The sequence below is a fragment of the Lutra lutra genome, chromosome 10 (genome assembly GCF_902655055.1).
Source record: "Lutra lutra chromosome 10, mLutLut1.2, whole genome shotgun sequence".
Classification (NCBI taxonomy): Eukaryota; Metazoa; Chordata; class Mammalia; order Carnivora; family Mustelidae; genus Lutra; species Lutra lutra.
In genome coordinates this window covers 47,757,792-47,777,309 of record NC_062287.1, presented here as the reverse complement: position 1 = coordinate 47,777,309, position 19,518 = coordinate 47,757,792, and the positions used below count along the sequence as shown (strand labels likewise).

The following is a 19,518-nucleotide window of genomic DNA, read 5'->3' as shown; positions in this document are numbered from 1 at the left end:
CCCCGGGATCATGACCTGATCCGAAGGCGCCGCTTAACTGAGCCACCCAGGTGCCCCAGTACTTATGTCTACTTCACCATTCTGATGACCATTTCTTCATCTATGAAATAGGAAGAATATCACCTACTTGAAGGGATGGAATTAAGTCTAAATATTCAAAGTTGACCAGAGGTGGCTGGCATATATAACCAGCCATCAGCATATTTGATTTATATTCTCAGCATCTCCTGGTTTTGCTTTCCTATTCTGTCCTTTAGGATCAAGCTCTTACACTGGCCCTGTGTCCTTGCTGTGAGCCCTCTCCCCTACCCATATCCTTGATCAGCGAGGGCCCCAAGCTCCAGACCTGTCTTGAGTTCCCACCCGTGACGGTGTCCTCTGAATTGGGAGGACGACTTAGCTGAGGCACCAGTTCAGAACCACATACATTTCTTGAGTAACTTTGTGCCAGGTAATGTCCCAGATGCAGAAGTGACACAAGATACACAGGGAATTTAGGTTCTGCTGAGGGTAAGGGAAGAGACAGGGAGACAGATGAAGGCAAGACAATTCAAAGAAAAAGGCTGTATACCTCTGGGGAAATTCAGGAAAGCCTTAGAGGGAGTGGCATTTCAACCGGGCCTTAAAGAGCTGAGGGGCTATTTCCAGGGTCATGTGTTTTCCTCAAAACATAGCACCAAAATGCTCCTGCTCCTCTGATGGAAAGTAAGATAAACTGAGGAAACGCAGCCTCCTGCATGTCCCTCTAGGAGAGTCACACTGCACAGCAGGGAGGCTGACAAATCCTGAAGTACAGAACCCTATTTAAGTGTGTTTAATCCAGCACCCCAAATTTGTCTGCCCACTAGTTCTCTGTTTCTTTCCCCCTGGAGGCTCTATGTGGCATTTTGAGAAAGATACTGGAAACAAACGAGAGGTTACTGTTAACCTTTTAAAGTTGTATGTTTGAATTGTAACAGGACCTCTCCTAGATATTATTTTAACTTCAGATGCTTTTAAATAATGTAATCAGCAATTTAAAAAATTCTCCTGGGGCACCTGGGTGGCTCAGTGGATTAAGCCTCTGCCTTCAGCTCAGGTCATGATCTCAGGGTCCTGGGATCGAGCCCAGCATCGGGCTCTCTGCTCGGCGGGGAGCCTGCTTCCTCCTCTCTCTCTGCCTGCCTCTCCGCCTACTTGTGATCTCTGTCTGTCAAATAAATAAATAAGATCTTAAAAAAAAAAATTCTCGGGCGCCTGGGTGGCTCAGTGGGTTAGGCCGCTGCCTTCGGCTCAGGTCATGATCTCAGGGTCCTGGGATCGAGTCCCACATCGGGCTCTCTGCTCAGCAGGGGGCCTGCTTCCCTCTCTCTCTCTGCCTGCCTCTCTGTCTACTTGTGATCTCTGTCTGTCAAATAAATAAATAAAATCTTTAAAAAAAAAAATTCTCCTGGCACTTGGTCCAAAACGAAAAAGCAATGGGAGACTTTGCAGAATGAAGTAGCTGTCGAGAAAGAACAAACTGACTCCTTTACTGCGAAGCGGTGTACAGACCACAAGCCTTTCTATCCAGGGAGGGAGGGAATGAATGCATCCCTGCCGGAGTCCATTCCTTCTATGGAAGGATGTTTACGCTCTCCTACAGCGCCCCCCTCCCTCTCCAACATGCTGACTGGGTAAAAAAAACCCAGACTTAAAAGAAAGGGAATGGCATTGCATAACAAGCCAGCTAGGCATATTTCCCTTCTTAATATTTACCAAACAGTAGTGCCTGCAAGGGACAAGGAGGAAGGGGGCATTGTACGCCCGTCTGTCCCCACTCTGGAGATGCAGTGCTCAATTCTCCAGCCTGTCAGTTAACAAATGTTTACGGGGAGCGAGGCACTGGGCTCCAGATACAAAGAGAAACAAGACAGAGTCCTGGTCCTGAGTCTGGTCTCACACCCCAACAGGGAGGACAGGCAGGGAAACAAACTGCAATGCAGCATTCAAAGTGCAAGCAAACAATTCTGTAAGAGGTGAGTGCAAAATGCCAGTGAGGCACAAAGGCAGGCACTCCTTAACTCTGCCTGGGCTTCAGGTCAGAAGAGAAGCATGTTAAAATAAGAGAATTCCTCTTGGTACTCAGGAGACTGGAAAGGGGCTTTCCTGGCAAATCTCTCTCTCTACCTATATATCTATCTACCAGTAGGGTTCTAGGTACGTTTGAGTAGAATCGGGTAGGATAGGCCAAAACTGGGGCGGGGGTGGGGGGGAGCAGCTGATCTTCCTGTGAAAGTAGCAGGCTGAACAGCTGCATCTAATTTCACTTACTCCCCAAACCCTACAAAAATCCACTAGAGACTTCTTTGTCTTAATAACAAAACTGTAAGTTCAGGGAAAGAGAAGATAGTGGTGTCAAATTTTGGAAGCTTGGGAAACAGATGAACACATAGTAACTGACAGCAGATGCAAGAAATCTGAATCCTAAACCAGAGGCAGGGAAAGCTGAGTGTGCAGCTGATGGGAACCACGGGGTTCTCACCAGGCCCAGGACTGGCAGTCATCGTGCTCTTAGAACAGCGGGGCAGAAGCTGAAGCTGAAGAAAACAGCTTCAAGCAGCTAAATCCCTAGATCCTTCTCCTCACTGACAGAATTCTGGAAGCTTAGATGCTAGAGAGCATAAAACAGAAATGTCCAGTATTTGTTTTAAAATAATCTGGGGAGAGGGGGTGGGAGGGACACAGATGAAACGACTGCTGGTGAACCTGGGTGACAGGAACATGAGGATTCATTGCACTGTCCTCTCTACTTTGTAATCTTTGGAATTTTCCATAATAAAAAGTAAGAGTGGCTCTGGCCCAGGAGTACCCAGTATGGTTAACGGGGAACATAAAAAACACAAGGGCACTATGTCTGCTGAAGGTGAAGTACAACAGTTTCCTAGTCCCTCTCCTCTAGAGACTTCCCTCTTTCCCCTCCCAGCAAAGAGATGGGAACGGAGGAAAACGTGAAGATGCTGCCTCAGGGGTTTCCAACAGCCCACCCCCATCACACTTCAGTGAGTCCCACAGTTAATGATCTCCAGCCCATAGTCAGTTTCCTGACAGCTTTTTGGGTTTTTTGGACAGCCTCATAAAGATATTAACTCCCATACTCAATTCACCCTTTTAAAGTGTACAATTCAGTGATTTTTTTTTTTTAAAGATTCTATTTATTTATTTATTTGACAGACAGATCACAAGCAGGCAGAGAGGCAGGCAGAGAGAGAAGGGGAAGCAGGCTCCCCTTGTGAGAGGGGATAGCCCGATGTGGGGCTTGATCCCAGGATCCTAGGATCATGACCTGAGCCGAAGTCAGAGACTTTAACCCACTGGGCCACCCAGATGCCTCAATTCAGTGATTTTTAGTATATTCACAGAGCTGTACAACCATCACCACTGGGGTGGTTTATTAAGATATAACATTAAACTTCATTAAGATAAACTCACTCAATTCACTCTTTTAAAGTGTACAATTCAGTGGTGTTTAGTATAGTCACAGAGTTCTAAACCATCACCATGATCAATTTTACAACATTTTCATCACCCCAAAGAAAGCATTACCCATTAGCAATCACTCCATCCATATACCGCACCCCCCACCCACACTCCAGCCCCAGGCAACCACTAATCTATTTTCTGTCTTTACAGATTTGCCTATTCTGGAAATTTCATATAAATGAAATCATATACTCTGTGGTCTTTTGTGAGTGGCTTCCTTCATTTACCACTCAAGGTCTCAACAGTTGTTTTTGTTTTCTATTTTTTTAAGCTACCATCTCCCTACTCCCCACCCTTAATTAGACAACACAGCCAAGGATCACATTCAAAGACATCTTGGGAATGCCTCTAATGAAGATACAGACCAGAGCAAACACACACACACACACACACACACAGAGCTTGAAGGAAATAGATACTATATATGAGGCAGGGAGCAGGGTGGGAGGGAAATACCATTAATATCCTCACAAAAATGAAATAAAATTATAGCCATAAAATGCAAATAGGATACTATATAAAGGAAACACCAAGAATACAAAAAAAGAGCTCTTGGAAATTGACAACTTAGTAGCAGAAATTTAAAAACAAAAACAGAAACAACAACAAAAAACCTCAATAAAAGGATTAAAAAATGAAGTAGAGAAAATCTGGAGAGTAGAATCACGAGACAAAGATTGGAAAACAGAAGAAGTTAAGAATATTCTAGAGGACTAGTAGAGAAAGTTCAATATCTGAATAAAAGAAATCCCCAAGGGGCACCTCGGTGACACAGTCGGTTAAGCGGCAACTCTTGGTTTTGGCTCAGGTTATGATTTCATGGGTAATGACATGGAGCCCCACATTAGGCTCCATGCTCAGTGGGGGGGTTTGCTTGAAGATTCTCTCCCTTTGCCCCTCCCCCCACTCTCACCTGGGCTCGCACTTTCCAAAAATAAATAAATCTTTTTAAAAAGTAAAAGAAATTCCCAAGAAGAAATAGAAAAAAAGAAAAATTATAATATAATTTGATAAAACTCTGAAGAACTAAGGCATGCAGGTTGCCTGATTCAAAGCGTCCCGCACACAAAACACAGTGTGAAATTTCAGGAAACAGCAAAGAAAAGATTACATAAGCTTTCAGAAAGGAGAAAAATCAAACAGGCTACATATAAAGAGTAAGAAATTAAAACATTTCTCAACACCAACTTCTCAACAGCATCAATAAAAACAAGGCAATGAAGCAATACTTTCAAAATCCTGAAGGAAAATGATTTCTAACCAAACTATGTATCAAGTATGAGAACAGAACAAAAATATTTTCAAATATACAAGATCTTAGAAATTCAAATTCCATTTACCTAAGAAGTTCCTGAAGGAAATCCTTCACCAAGTGGTATACAAGGAACAGAGGGACTGAGTAGAGACAGTCAGTGGAGGACCCTAAAATGACCACCACATGAAGAAACTAACCAGACTGCAGAAGTAGAGCTCAAGGGACAGACATATTGAAGTTGTTCATCACCAAAAACCCTACTGCCATTAAACCCTCCTTGGTGTTGTTGATCTAAATATTTTAAATATATGATTAGAAAATTTTCAAACATACTGAAAAGTAGCCCTTGATACTCATCACCAACTCAATATATGAACATTTTGGCCTGTTAACTTAATCTACTCCCTTTCCTCTATTTTTCTTTGTTTAAATATTTTATAACAAATTCCATATCGTACCATTTCATTTCAGCGTACTTCAGAACCCACCTCTATATTACCCATTCTCTAACATCACAATATTATTATCATACCTAGAAAAATTAAGAGCAACCCCCTGATATCAGGCCATAATAAAACTTCCCCAACATCTCTAAGCATTTTTTTAAATATTTTATTTATTTATTTGATAGAGAGAGACCACAAGTAGGCAGAGAGGCAGGCAAAGAGAGGAGGAAGCAGGCTCCCTCCTGAGCAGAGAGCCCAATGCGGGGCTCAATCCCAGGATCCTGGGATCATGACCTGAGCCGAAAGCAGAGGCTTTAACCCATTGAGCCACACAGGCACCCCTGAAATGCTTTTTTAAAATTAGACTGTTACGGGCTGAATTGTGTCTCCCCTGGCCCCCAAATTTATATGTTGAACCCCCCCCCCCCGTACTCAGAATGTGACTATAATTGGAGATAGGGCCTTTTAAAAAGTAACTAAGTTAAAATGAGGCCTTCAGGGTGGTCCCTAATCCCACATGACTAATATCCTTATAAGAAGAAAACAGATTAGAACATATAGAGAGACACTGGGGCCACAAGTATACAGAGGACAACCATGAGGAGGGAGGAAGAAGGCAGCGACCGTCTCTAAGCCAAAGAGAGAGACCTCGGGGAAAATCTACCCACCAGCACCTTGATCTTAGACTTCCAGCCTCCAGCACAGTGAAAAAATTAATTTCTGAGGCACCTGGGCAGTTCACTTGGTTAAACTTGGTCCAACTCTTGATTTCAGTTCAGGTCATAATCTCAGGGTCATGAGATTGAGCCCTAAATTGAGCTACGTGATGAGTGTGGAAAGTGCTTAAGATTCTCTCTCTCCCTCCTCCCTCCTCTCTGCTCTCTCCCCAACTTGTGTTCTTTCTCTCTAATCTCTCTCTCCCTAAAAAAAAAAAAAAAATTAATTAAAAAATTTTTAAAAATTAAAATAAGTTTCTGTTGCTTAAGCTACCCAGTATGTGGTATTTTGTTATGGCAGCCTTAGCAGACTAACACAAAGACTACCTGAACCAAAAAGATTCATACATTACACTGATTATAATTTTTAAGTTACATTATTTTTTTCATGCCACTGACTTGTTGCAAAAGCCAAATCAGTTGTCCAACAATCTGCATTTATCTGTTCGCTTCTTTAGAGTGTAGTTTAATTTCTTCCATCTTTCCAATAAATCAAAGTTAGCTATAGGGGCTTGATTAGATTTAGGGGTACATTTTTAGGTAAAAAAATTCCACAGATAGTAACTGCATACTCTCTTTTTAACCTGCCCAAGAATGATAGGCAAACTTGATCCAGACTCTTTTCTGACTCTATTTGTCTCGACCTTGTGCTAATAAAGCACCTGCTCGGCCCCTCCAGGCTATGCAGGTTAGCTGATGGCATTCACTTCACCCCACAAGGAAGTTTTTGCTCTGACCTACTCCCTGACAGCTGAAGAAATGAGAGGTAGAGAAGACAGAAGAGTCCATTCTCTATGACCACACCCTACCAGATGTTCAGTGCCTGACCCACACTATGGCCATCAGATGCCCTAATAATGGTGGGCTTTAAATTTCCTAGGATCCACTTACAGCCTTGCCCACTGACTGCCCCATTAGGACTTTTGTAACCTCTAGGGAAGCTAAAGTCACAATATGAACCCAAATCAGCTTATTTTTAAACCCAGTAGTGGCACTATTGCCCTTTTCTTACAAAGCTTTCTAGATTTGTACTTGCTCCTTGTTTTAAAAAACTAACCAATATACAGTTCAGTAATATCAACATAAGTGGTTAAATCATTAAAGAAAAAAGTAAGGGAATGATCAACACAGAAGTCAGGATAATCACTGACTCTGGTGAGGAGAGAAGAGGACGTGATTTGGGGGCAGAAGATACAAAAGCAGCTTCTAAGGCACCAGTAACATTCCATTTTATAAGTTGAATGATGGATGCCCAATTTTCCTTTTATTGTTCTTCTTCAAGCTATAAATCCATTTTAGAACACTTTTCGGTATACCCGATAGTTTCCACAGTGATTATTTTTTGTGAGTAGTCCACTCTGGCTAGAACACAGGGTTTGAAGAGTAGAGTAAAAGGAGAAAAGATGGGAAATAGAGTTTACACTGAAGGCAAATGGCAGCCTGAGTGATGCTCTCTTGGGAGTCAAGGGACATTTATACCCAAGATCAATTAAAATGGCCTTCTCACAACCTATCCATCAAGAATGACAGAAAAAAACCTTCCTTTTCCCTACTAAGTTACCTAGGGATGACATATCCATCGTTGTAAGCGTCTCACTGGGAAACATAATAATATGGTTTTGATGTATTTCTCCAGTGAAAGAAGAGCCTTAGGGAACACATCTGCCTCAGATTCTTAAATGACACAAAACTGGGAGGGATGCTAAACAAATGTTTTAGATGACAGAACTGGGATATAGCTCGGTGAGCTGGAGTGACAGGTCAAATCTAGCGTACTTTATCGCAACATCTAGCCCTTACTGAGAACATATGATATGCCACTAGCTTTACATAATTTATCCCACGGAAGTAAGTTGCCTGAGATCACAAAGCAAGTCAATAGCAGAGTCATCATATGAAGCCAGATTTTCAGATTCAAATTCTAATCTCAAGTGAGATTTCAACTACCAGCAATTAACTCTTAAAAAACCGAATCTTCTGTCACTCTCCAAGAACTGCCACTCAAGCCCCGCCCCTTGGGCATAAGCACCTTAGGAAAAATGATTAGATCAGACTCATTGCAGTCACTGATGTCACATTTGGGGACCCTCTGACAGCTGCCAGGAAACTTCTATCTGCCCTGAAGAACAAGTCTGTCTTCAAGAGTAAGCTGTGAGAGGATTCCCAGCTCAGCTATGTCTGCTTCCCCATCTGTATTGAAGAGTTTGTAAAACTCATGGTATACAGCTGCAGACAGGGAGGGGCCCCTTATCACACGGCTGAGCTATAACCCTTAGCCAGCCTGTTGCCACCTCCAGTTCTCTCTCGTCCTCAGGGCCACTGTGATTTGCTGGGTGTGTGTAGCCAAGAGAACGGCACAACCACCTCCAATGCACAGTCATATCCAATGAGCAATCCCGAAAGACAGCCAGAGAATTTTAATGAAAACCAGAAAACTCTTGGCCACTAAGTCCAACTGTAGTCCAGGCCCGACAGCCCCTCCCCCCTGCGGCCTAGAATCCCTGAGCCAGTTTCATCCCAAAGAGCCAAAGAGCAGGGAGGAAAATCCATTCTGCATTCAGCAACATCTCCCAGGGCAGCCACTTTCCAGGGTCGTTTAGGTGAGAGGCAAGGTACATGCTGATTACAGGAGGACCCAGGGAACCTGAGAAGCACACGGTGCAGCAGCAACAGATCTGAGCCAAAAGATTATGAAACAGTCTATTTAAAAAAAAAAAAAAAAAGCTTTTCCTTCTGCCAAAGCTGTCTGAACACAGCTGCATACAAGGCTAGTGAGGAATCTTAACAAGCTTAAAGGGACCGTATTTCAGATACTCAATAACCAAAGGTGGAAGAAAGGAGGATTTTGAGCACTTACTATGTGGCAGGCACCCTGATCTCATTTCATCTTCACTAGGAGATGGCAACTATGAACTTCATGTGACAGATAAAAACACTGACGTGGAGAGGTTAAATAAGTTGTCCCAAGTGACCTAGCTGGCAATCAAGGCCCAAAGTTCAATACGGTGAGGCTAATCAGGAATAAACTCAAAATTCCAACCTGTCCTGCCTGATAAAGAGAACACTCGTTTCTGAACATCAGCTATGCCTGGAACTCAACTAACATTTCTGTGTGTACTCTATCATCTAAACCTAACAGCGATCACGTAAGACAGGGAGTCCTTATTATCCCCATTTTAGATGAGGAAGCTAAGGCAAGAGGTCAAGTAACTCAGCCAAGGTCATGACACTGCCAAGATATGAACCAGGTCTTCCTAATTCTAGAGCCCCATGTTAGAACACTCACTCTTGACAACCGACAGCAGAGTCACGCAGGTCATCCTACTGACCAGACAAGCTGCATGAAGACTTCAGCCCCTCTCCCCAGCAGGCTGTCCCCGTTCCAGGGTTACCTTTCAAGTCATCCAAGCACTCCTCAGTGGGGGCACAGAGTCGCTGGCTCTGAGAAGGCTGACAGTGACATCTGTACCTTGCTATGGACAGGGAACTCTGTTAACACGGCACGGGTGAAGGAGAAGGCTCCCAGCAATGATCCCCAGATGCCTGTGAGTGCAGAAGCTGACAGCTCCTTTCTGCAGGCTCGGCTGCACCGGCCCACCCACCTCACGGCAACTCCTCCCCTCCCCAACAGCTCACAGGCCTATTTTGTATTCTTAACGGTAGACCATGTGCCTCCTCTTAGAGCAACCGTGATTTCCCAAAGGAGACGACTGTCTAGACAGAGCATCCCAATCCATCTTGACAAGAAATGGGCCATACAATGTCAAGTTTGATGGTGTTTTGGGGGTCTGTGTTCAGCACCCCAACGAAGGCTCTGGGCCTGGTACCTCTGGGTTATCAGACTGTAGCATCACGCAGCACAACAGCTGATATCCAAGGTTAGAACTGGCTTCCCAGGGGTGCCTGGGTGGCTCAGTGGGTTAAGCCTCTGCCTTCGGCTCTGGTCATGATCTCAGGGTCCTGGGATTGAGCCCCGCATTGGGCTCTCTGCTTGGCAGGGAGCCTGCTTCCCCCTCTCTCTCTCTGCCTGCCTCTCTGCCTACTTGTGATCTCTCTGTCAAATAAATAAATAAAATCCTAAAAAAAAAAAAAAAAAAAAGCTTCCCAGCCAGGCAAGTGATACCCAAGAGAAGATGCAGGCATGTCACCCCAGGCTTATGGGTCGGGCATTCCCAGGCACACCACAGGAACCATTCCAGTAATTAGGTTCAGACTTGACAGAGCTCTTCTACACATGTTTAGAATGAAGTGCCAGGCTTGGAGGGAGACCAAACACTAATATGTGAAAGGTACTACGGCAGGTACACTCACAGCCAGTATCTTAATTCATATTCACAACATCCAAAGAAAATATTCACAACATTTCATGAGGTAGATAGGACTGCCTTTTTTTTTTTTTTTTTTTTTGGTCTAGGATTGCTTTTATTTTTTTTTTAACTTTTTTTTCTTTTTTAGTGATTAAACCTAACTTACTGAGGTCACAGACTTTTTATTTCAAGATTTTATTTATTTATTTGACAAAGATCACAAGGAGGCAGAGAGGCAGGCAGAGACAGAGAGGGAAGCAGGCTCCCCGCTGAGCAGAGAGCCCAATGTGGGGCTCGACCCCAGGACCCTGAGATCATGACCCTAGTTGAAGGCAGGGGCTTACCCCACTGAACCACCCAGGCGCCCCTAGGATTGCTTTTATACAAATAAGGCAACCGAAGCCCAGAGAGGTAACATAATTTGCCCCAAATCACACAGGGAATGGCAACTTCAGAATCAAATTCATTTTTTTAATATGATTCCAACACCCTTATACCCAGTCAATCACAAGCTATTTATTTATTCTGCAAATATTTATCAAGTACCTTCCAAGGGTAACTACTATGCCACTTAGAGAAAACATGGTTGCTAACATGATAGACTGTGTCCAGTCACCAAAGAACTTACGTTCTCAAGAAAAGCAGTGCAAATCTGAAAGGAAGGTACAAAATAATGAGATTAGGGCCTTTGATGAGTGATCAGAGCAGGCTTCTCTAAAGAAGTGGTATTTGAGCTGAGACCTGAGGGATGAGAATGAGCCAGCCATTTTCAAAGCTATGCAAAGAGTGCAGGCAGAAGTTATAAGAAGTGTGAGGGCTGGCTGCCAGAGAAGGCTAGTCATATCTAGAGAACATAAAGGCCACCAGGGACCAAGGCTGAATGAATAACACGGAAGAATATTTGAGATGACGCAGGGCCTTGCTGACCACAGAAGAGTCTCAATTTTGTTGTAAGGGCAATGAGAAATCAGAGAATAATTTTAATTACGGGACTGACATGATCTGATTTGTGCTTTTGATTTTGTTTTTGTTTTTAAGTAGGTTCCATGCCCAATGTAGAGCCCAAGGCAGGGCTTGAACTCACAACCCTGAGATCAAGATCTGAACTGAGGGGCGCCTGGGTGGCTCAGAGGGTTAAAGCCTCTGCCTTCGGCTCAGGTCATGATCCCAGAGTCCTGGGATCGAGCCCCGCATCAGGCTCTCTCCTTGGTGGGGAGCCTGCTTCCTCCTCTCTCTCCCCCGCCTGCCTCTCTGCCTACTTGTGATCTCTCTCTGTTAAATAAATAAATAAAATATTAAAAAAAAAAAAAGGTCTGAACTGAGATCAAGACTCAGACACTTAACCCACAGAGCTACCCAAACACCATGAATTTGTGCTTTAAAGAGATAACTCTACTTGTTGTGGGCAAGGAGGGGGCCGGAGTTAGGAATCAGGGGAGGGATCTGGTGACTAGACCAGGGTGATGGTGGAAGAGATGGATTTTATATTTGGAGATAGGACCAAAAAGAGTAGCTGATAGACTGTTATGTGAATAGTAAAGAAACAAACTCCTAGGTTCCTAGCTTGACCAACTGGGTAGGAGGAAGTACCAAGCATAATGAGAAAGACTGAAGGAAAAGCCAAATGTTCATGAGATAGTCGTGGATTTTATTCTTTTTTCCACTAAGAAGAAAAAAAGAGTAGATCTAGCTGTGTTTTTTTCTGGGGAAGCTGTAAATGAAAGGCTTGAAGCTGCTCAATCTGGTGAAGAGCTGCTGAGAATGAAAAATGGAGAATAAACATCAAGAACCTAAAAAGTTGACCTAGGAAATAGCGTACTTCATGTGGCCATCCACTACTAAGCTGGGATCCACAGGTGGAAGGCAGACACAGAAGTTCAGATGGATGTTGGATGGAGAAGGACAGTCTTGTGGTCAGAGCTGTGGAAAGGGGAAAGAGCTGCCTCCAGGTGACAATGACTTCCCTGTCATTGGAAGTGTTAAAGAATAAATCAAATGACCCATTGGCTGGATGGTTAGCAAGAAAATTCAATAATTGGGTGGGCAAATCCTTCTAAGCCTAAAATCCTTCTTACCCCTAAGATCCTGTGGTTTTAAGATACAATCTTTGTTAATCTGACCATTAGGGCTGAAGTTTTCCCAATCAGGCAGAACTTCCTTGATATGTCCTACCTTTTAGAAAGCAGGTGAGAACAGCATTAGCTTATTTCAGCCATTATAAAGTGACTTCTAGTTTACTTCTAAGTGTCCTACAAGATGCTGAAAGCATAGGATATATTGGTATACATTATATAGTTTTGTAAAAGGCACAAGCTATCAATCAGATATCCAAGATCTGCAATTTACTAGCTCTGTGACCTGTGGCAAGTTATTTAAATCCTCTTGAGTCTCCATTACTTTCTTGGAAAAATGGGAAGGCTAAAAAAAAAAAAAAGAAAAAGAAAGAAATAAAGAAAGAAAGACAGAAATGAGAAGACTAATGCTTAATTTGCTGTGAGGACCAAAGTCCACTACTGAACCATTACAGCAAGAATAATAATGATAGGGGCACCTGGGTGGCTCAGTGGGTTAAGCTGCTGCCTTCAACTCAGGTCACGATCTTAGGGTCCTGGGATCGAGCCCCACATAGGGCTCTCTACTCATCAGGGAGCCTGCTTCCCCCTCTTTCTCTGCCTGCTGCTCTGCCTACTTGTGATCTCTCTCTCTCTGTCAAATAAATAAATGAAATCTTTTTTTTTTTAAAAGAATAATAATGATAACAATATCTATCGAGTCATTGCTATATCCTAGTATGTACTATGTGCTCTCTTTGCATTTTTTTCCACTTAATCTTTACAACAATCCAGGAGGCAGATACCACTGTTATCCCTGTTTTAAAAAGTAAAGATTTCTAGAGGTTAAATAACTTCTCTAAGAGTCATATAGTTAGTAATTGCTCAATGAGGTGGGGGGAGGACAAGCAAACATCAACAAAAATGAAAAGGAAAAAAGACAAAGATACATATTTAGATAGAAGTTTAGATATTTAAAAAATGTAACCTACTGTGGAACTTATCAATCAATTCACTGACTAGACATTTAGTAAATATTTATTGAACATATAAATGAATAATTGAATGATTAAATGATTCCAACAAACACATATTGAGTTCTTACCAGGTACAGCATTGAGAAACTAGGGTTACACAGAATTTACATTAATTTCATTGAGAGGTTGCCATTAAAAACATTATCTTCCAATCATAGGTAAATTCAGATATTTATCTATTACCCATGAAGAAAGGTCCTAAGAAATGTCATTCTCAGACATACCGACAGAAGCCAGAATTACTGCTGTTCTTTCTTTGGGAAGTTCAATGTTAGAGGGGTGCTCAGAGTAGTAGCTGAAAACTGAGAGCACACAAATAGAAGCCAAGGGAGGAGACAGTCTCATAGAAAAGAAGAAAAAGACTTCAACAGGAAGCAGAAATATCTAAGAAAACAAAGGCTTTAGAAAAGGCTGATTAACACCTAGGAGTTTGCTTATGAACTTCCCTAGAATTGTGGGGAAAGAAACCACGTCTCAAAGGGCATTGGGATGAACGGGTTAAAGAGAAAGAGGAAGTTGTCTTTTAAGAAGTTTGGTGACAAAAAAGAGGGAGAATAGCAGCCTGGTGAGGAGAACCAGGAGGACGACTGCTAAGGAACCTAAGGAAAAGGAGAAACCAAAGACCAAGGATACATGGAGGAGAGACACAAGGAAGAAAGAGAAGGACCAGACCCAAGAAAGTCAAGAGAGGCAGGGTGGAATGCACAGGGAAGAAGCTATCCATGGGAGAGGTCATCTTCTGTTCTGAGACAGGAATGAATAAGGAGAGACTATCTTGGATGCACACTGTGAAAATTACTCTGAATCAAGCTGGATGGATCCCCAAACCAATCAAGTTAGGGAACACCATTTTAGGCTTAAAATGATATTGATTTCTTTGGGTACTCATAAATAAGTTGATATGGAAAAAGTCAACCATCATTTGGATATAAGTTCCACACAAAAATCAGACTCATTAATGGGCACCTGGGTGGTTCAGTTGGTTCAGTGTCTGCCTTTGGCTCAGGTTATGATCTCAGGGTCCTCAGATGAGTCCTAAATAGGGCTCCCTGCTCAGCAGGAGGTCTGCTTCTCCCTCTCCCTCTCCCTCTGCCTCTACCCATCCCCTATGCCATGCTCTCTCAAAATACATAAAAATCTTTTTAAAAATCAGACTTATTGAGATGTGCTTATATTCCATTTCTTTGGGGAGGGAGGGGCAAAGGGAGAGGGAGATGGAGAACCTTAAGCAAACTCCACGCCCAGCATGGAGCCTGACATGGGACTAGATCTTAAGATTCTGAGATCATGACCTGAGCTGAAATCAAGAGTTGAATGCATAAACGGACTGAGCCACCCAGGTGCCCCTAAATTCTGTGTCTTAATCTGGGTGTTGGGTACATTGGTGTTCTCAGTTTGATAACATCATCAAGCTATTACACTTACAAGTGTACTTTTCTCTATGTATATTATACATCAATAAAAAGTTTTTATAAACTAGTTGTTAACTTAAGAATCACCACTCCTATACTTGTTAGTTTTTTAAAAAATAACTTACCCTCAAGAAACCTACATATTCCTTCAGATAGATTCTTTTTTATCTAATTCTTTTAGGTTCATTGCACTACTAAACACAAGGCTAGATGCGCAGTAGGTATCTAATAAATAAATATTGATAGGGGCGCCTGGGTGGCTCAGTTGGTTGAGTGCCAGCTCTTGGTTTCAGCTCAGGTCATGATCTCAGGGTTGTGAGATCGAGCCCCCCATCGGGCTCTGCACTAGGTGTGGAGTTTCCTTGGGATTCTCTCTCTCCCTCTGCCAGTCCACCTCCCCTGTATGCTCATGCACATACACTCTCTCTCAAATAAATAAAATCTTCTAAAATAAAATAAATGTATGTTAACATATTTGGGAGAACTTTAGTACCAAACTTAATGCAAGTCTATCTCTAGGAAATGACACCTTTATGATTCCAAAATCTGGCAGACCCCACTTTAGCCAGGTGTATGCACTGAGCATCACCAATAATGGGATAAACTAACATCCTCTCACACAGCAATGGCAAGAATACAAAATGAGCTATTTAGAATTCTTGCCAAAAACGTTTAACCTGGGCGCCTGGGTGGCTCAGTGGGTTAAGCCTCTGCCTTTGGCTCAGGTCATGGTCTCAGGGTCCTGGGATTAAACCCCGCATCGGGCTCTCTGCTCAGCGGGGAGCCTGCTTCCCCTCTCTCTCTCTGCCTGCCTCTCTGCCTGCTTGTGATCTCTCTCTCTCTCAAATAAATAAATAAAAATCTTAAAAAGTTTAACCTGTATATAATAACAGAGAAATAACTAGACAAATGGTAGGTTGTGGGATATTCTTAAGACTCTTAAAAATATCTATTTCATAAGAAACAAAAAAGAAGGAAAATCATAGATTAAAAGACTAAAAAACACAGAGAGAGAGAGACTAAATATTACATAACAACTAAATTTAATGTATAATCCTCGATTGGATCTTTGAAGACAGATCAATAATTATATTATTAGCATTATCAAATTAATGTTATTTTTAATATTATTTGGACAACAGGGAGATGACAGATTGCAAAAGTGTCTGCAATTGTTCACTCCCCACATCCATGCCCCTGAGTAATACAACTTTGCAGTTCCTCCCATCAAGAACTTGTGATTTGCTTCGGCCAAAGACTGACACAAAAGTTATGCTGTGCTAGCTCCAAGTCTAGGCCTCAAAACATTTTGCACACTTCCACTCTCTCTTGGAATCTGCCCCTATGCCATGGAAGCAAGCAAGTGTGGGAAATAAAAATAAAGCAGGTATTAACGGCGTGCAATCACTAAGTGAGATTTCTCCCTGATATAATCAGAAAAAAAAAAAAATTTCTGGCGGGTTGGCTGAAGCTTGAAAAGAAAAAAAGCTTTGGCAAGACACATGGGCAGGTCTTTGAATTATTTTCTGTTAGAAAACAAATATTCATGTGTTTCTCTATTTTAAGGGATTTCTCAAACGCCTACAAATGAGAAGACTATCTTGCATGACATCTCTTCCCTCTGCAAAATCCCTCAAGATTCTTACCAAGAGAGCCTAAATATGTTTTTTCATGACCTAATGAAAGCCTTCTTTATTTAATTTGGATCTTCCTCCAAGTGATATGCAGCAATTATTAATGCTGTGTATGGACTTATATATCCCAACCCAGGGGCCTAGGTTCAAAGGATATAGCTTTCTGAGTTGAAATCCAAGAACGCAGGCTTTCCTCTGCCATATAGAGAAACCTGCTTACAACAAATGAATGGCAAACAAAGCCCATAATGCTCCTTATAAACAAAACAGTAATCTAGGTAGAGGGTTTTCTTAGAATAACCTCTACAGATCTGTAAAAATGTGTTTGGCTAAAAAAAAACAAAAAACAAAAAACCTCCAACCAAATCCATGTATTACCATTGTCAGGTGAGAAAAACATTCAACTTCTGCAAGAATGGAAAGAAAAGATCACAAGCATCACAGGTACTGTACATCTAATGAGTCGGTTGTTCTCATCCATCAGAACTAAAAAATTAATGCAGCAAAGATGTTTGTTTTAGACATCATTTGGATCAAAGCCAAATCCATGCCCAATTTTTCCTACAGACTCCCTCAGTTCTTTAGCCCACACACCCCAGGATGCCTCAGACTACAGTTTGAAACTACAATTTTTTTCTTTAAGATTTTATTTATTTATTTGACAGAGAGAAATCACAAGTAGGCAGAGAGGCAGGCAGAGAGAGAGCAGGAAGCAGGCTCCCTGCTGAGCAGAGAGCCCGACCCAGCACTGGATCCCAGGACCCTGAGATCATGACCTGAGCCGAAGGCAGAGGGTTAACCTGCTGAGCCACCCAGGTGCCCCTGGAACTACGATTTTAAACCTAAATGCTTGCGCAACAGGAAGAAGGTAACACATGCAGAGAGAGTCTTCCGGTTGCCCCCACAAACTTCGGCAGAATCAGTGAAACCAATTACCAACCAGGCTCTCATGTCTTCAAGGGAACTTTGATGTTGAAACAGAATTCTACTGAGCACATTAATTCTCAGAACTGTTCTGGGGCACTATAAAGACAGCTGCAAAGCAACAGGCTTTCCTGGCCCACATCTGCATATTAGCATATACATCTGGCCAAAAGATGAGACATCCGCAGACCTGGCACGGGTCTCCTCAGCCACTGAGCTCCTATTCAGTTGTCGCAGTTAAGTGGGAATAAAGTGCTCTGAGCAGGTTAAGCCCTTGAGCTCGGTACTTGAATCCTGGCTCTACTACTTAATGACTGGGTGACTTCGGGCACATTTTACTTAATCTCTTCCAGCTTAGTTTCCTCAGCTGTAAAACGGGGATGGTAATCTTACCTCAATTACATTGAGTTATCGTCAGAATTAAATGAGGTTAATATATATTACTAGGCATGTCAATAAACTTTCAAGAATGTTGGCTCTGATTATTATTCTTTATTGTTATTTGGAGAGTTCTACTCCATCTGTTATGGGCCTTTAGAACTCTTGAGATTCTATGAATTAGCCGCGTGACCCACAGTAAGAAATCTGACATCTCTGGGCCTCGTGCTCATTATCTGTTAAATGAAAGGGTACTGCCAAGTGACCTATAAAATCCCTTCCAGCTCGAAAATATTAAAAGGCTCTCTGATCTTTTATGTTTTCATCTGTGTCTCAGTGCCACGGTCTGGATAAACTGGTGCAACAAAGCCAGTGCCCGATAAACTGTCTTTATCCTTTTTCACCTTAGTTCCTTTAATCTCATAACCCACCCATGCATACATAGGATGTACATAAGGTATTGGTCCCCACAGAAAAAAATAAGCAAGTATGGAGGAAGCCAAGCCTCTTTCCCCTTCCTATAGGCTGGGTAGTGGCTTCCAAAACGTAAGGTGGGAGGTGCCATGAATGAGTGGATTCATTTATACACCCACGGAAGCATCCCACATACTGAGGGAGGAGTGCCTTCCTCTTCTCCAAAGACATCCACTCCTGGTCTCCACAGGCTACCTGTCATTTGGCCATCATATCTGCCTGAACTGATGGAAGGCTGGGATTTTGTCCTGCTAATTTTACATCCCCAGTTCCAAGCACAGTGCCTGGAATGTGGCAGGCACCTAATGACTTACTGAATAATTAAATTCATTCTTCCCTCAGGACCAAAACTATATATTTGCCAAGTAAGTAGACAATTTGAGGTGTGGGCCTGAATCTCTGGGGATCCTTTATTAAAGGCCAACAATCAAGCAGTGTCAAGAACTAGATGTGTTCTTGCTGGTGATGGTGGGAAGGGATGTACAGAGAACCCCCGGGTTCTCAGTTTCTTCTTTGATTAAAAAAGGGGAGGGGGGGGATGGGTTAGATCAGGGGTGGGAAAACTATGGCTCATGGGCCAAATCCAGCTTATGTCTCCCACCTCAGTTTAGAATGATCTTTACATTTTTAAATGATAGTAAAAAAAAAAAAAAAAAAAAAGAATAACCTGCATCAGAGATCATATATGGCCCCTAAATCGAATACATTTACTTTCTGGTCCTTTACAGAAAAAGCTTGCTGATCCTGGATTAGATTGTCTCTAAGGTCCCTTCAAACCCAGAAACTTGGGCGCCTGGGTGGCTCAGTGGGTTAAGCTGCTGCCTTCGGCTCAGGTCATGATCTCAGGGTCCTGGGATCGAGTCCCGAATCGGGCTCTCTGCTCAGCAGGGAGCCTGCTTCCCTCTCTCTCTCTCTCTCTCTCTCTCTCTCTGCCTGCCTCTCTGTCTACTTGTGATCTCTCTCTGTCAAATAAATAAATAAAAAATCTTTAAAAAAAAAAAAAAAAAACAGAAATTTTAGCACTCTAACTGAACTGGGTTTCCCCGAGCAGTCTGATTCTGGTTCCTCACGCAGAGTATTTCTAAAACCGAAACAATACCCAAGGAACAGCAGGACCTCAGTTGTTATTTGCTTAATTGAATAAATGGATCTGTAGCAGAAACCTTAGGAACTGAATCCCTTACCACCAGGAGGGTAAGTTGGGTCAGTGTGTATCTAATCATGGCCTAACGAATGCCCCCAGCATCAACTCACCCCAGGGGAACACGTAGTTCCATTGGCCCTTTGGATAACAGTGACACCTGTGATGGCCCGAAGCTCAGATAACTCGGATTAAGACTCACCTTGTTCCACCAAATACAAAACACATTTAGCCATCCCCTG

The 19,518-nt window shown here is 42.6% G+C and overlaps 1 protein-coding gene across 7 annotated transcripts in view; it reads right to left on the bottom strand.

The window, feature by feature from the left end:
• The window catches only part of RAB30 (RAB30, member RAS oncogene family), a 74,006-nt gene that overhangs the window by 34,046 nt on the left and 20,442 nt on the right, over positions 1–19,518 (bottom strand). For 2 of the 7 annotated variants that reach the window (XM_047692949.1, XM_047692947.1), the window contains one exon: positions 364–501. The exons of 3 other annotated variants lie outside the window; for them this stretch is intronic. The gene's annotated coding sequence lies outside the window, so the exon portion shown is untranslated. Of the gene's footprint in view, positions 1–363; positions 505–9,310; positions 9,333–19,518 lie in introns of those variants that run through there. 2 more of the 7 variants (XM_047692948.1, XM_047692951.1) reach the window with 2 other exon arrangements.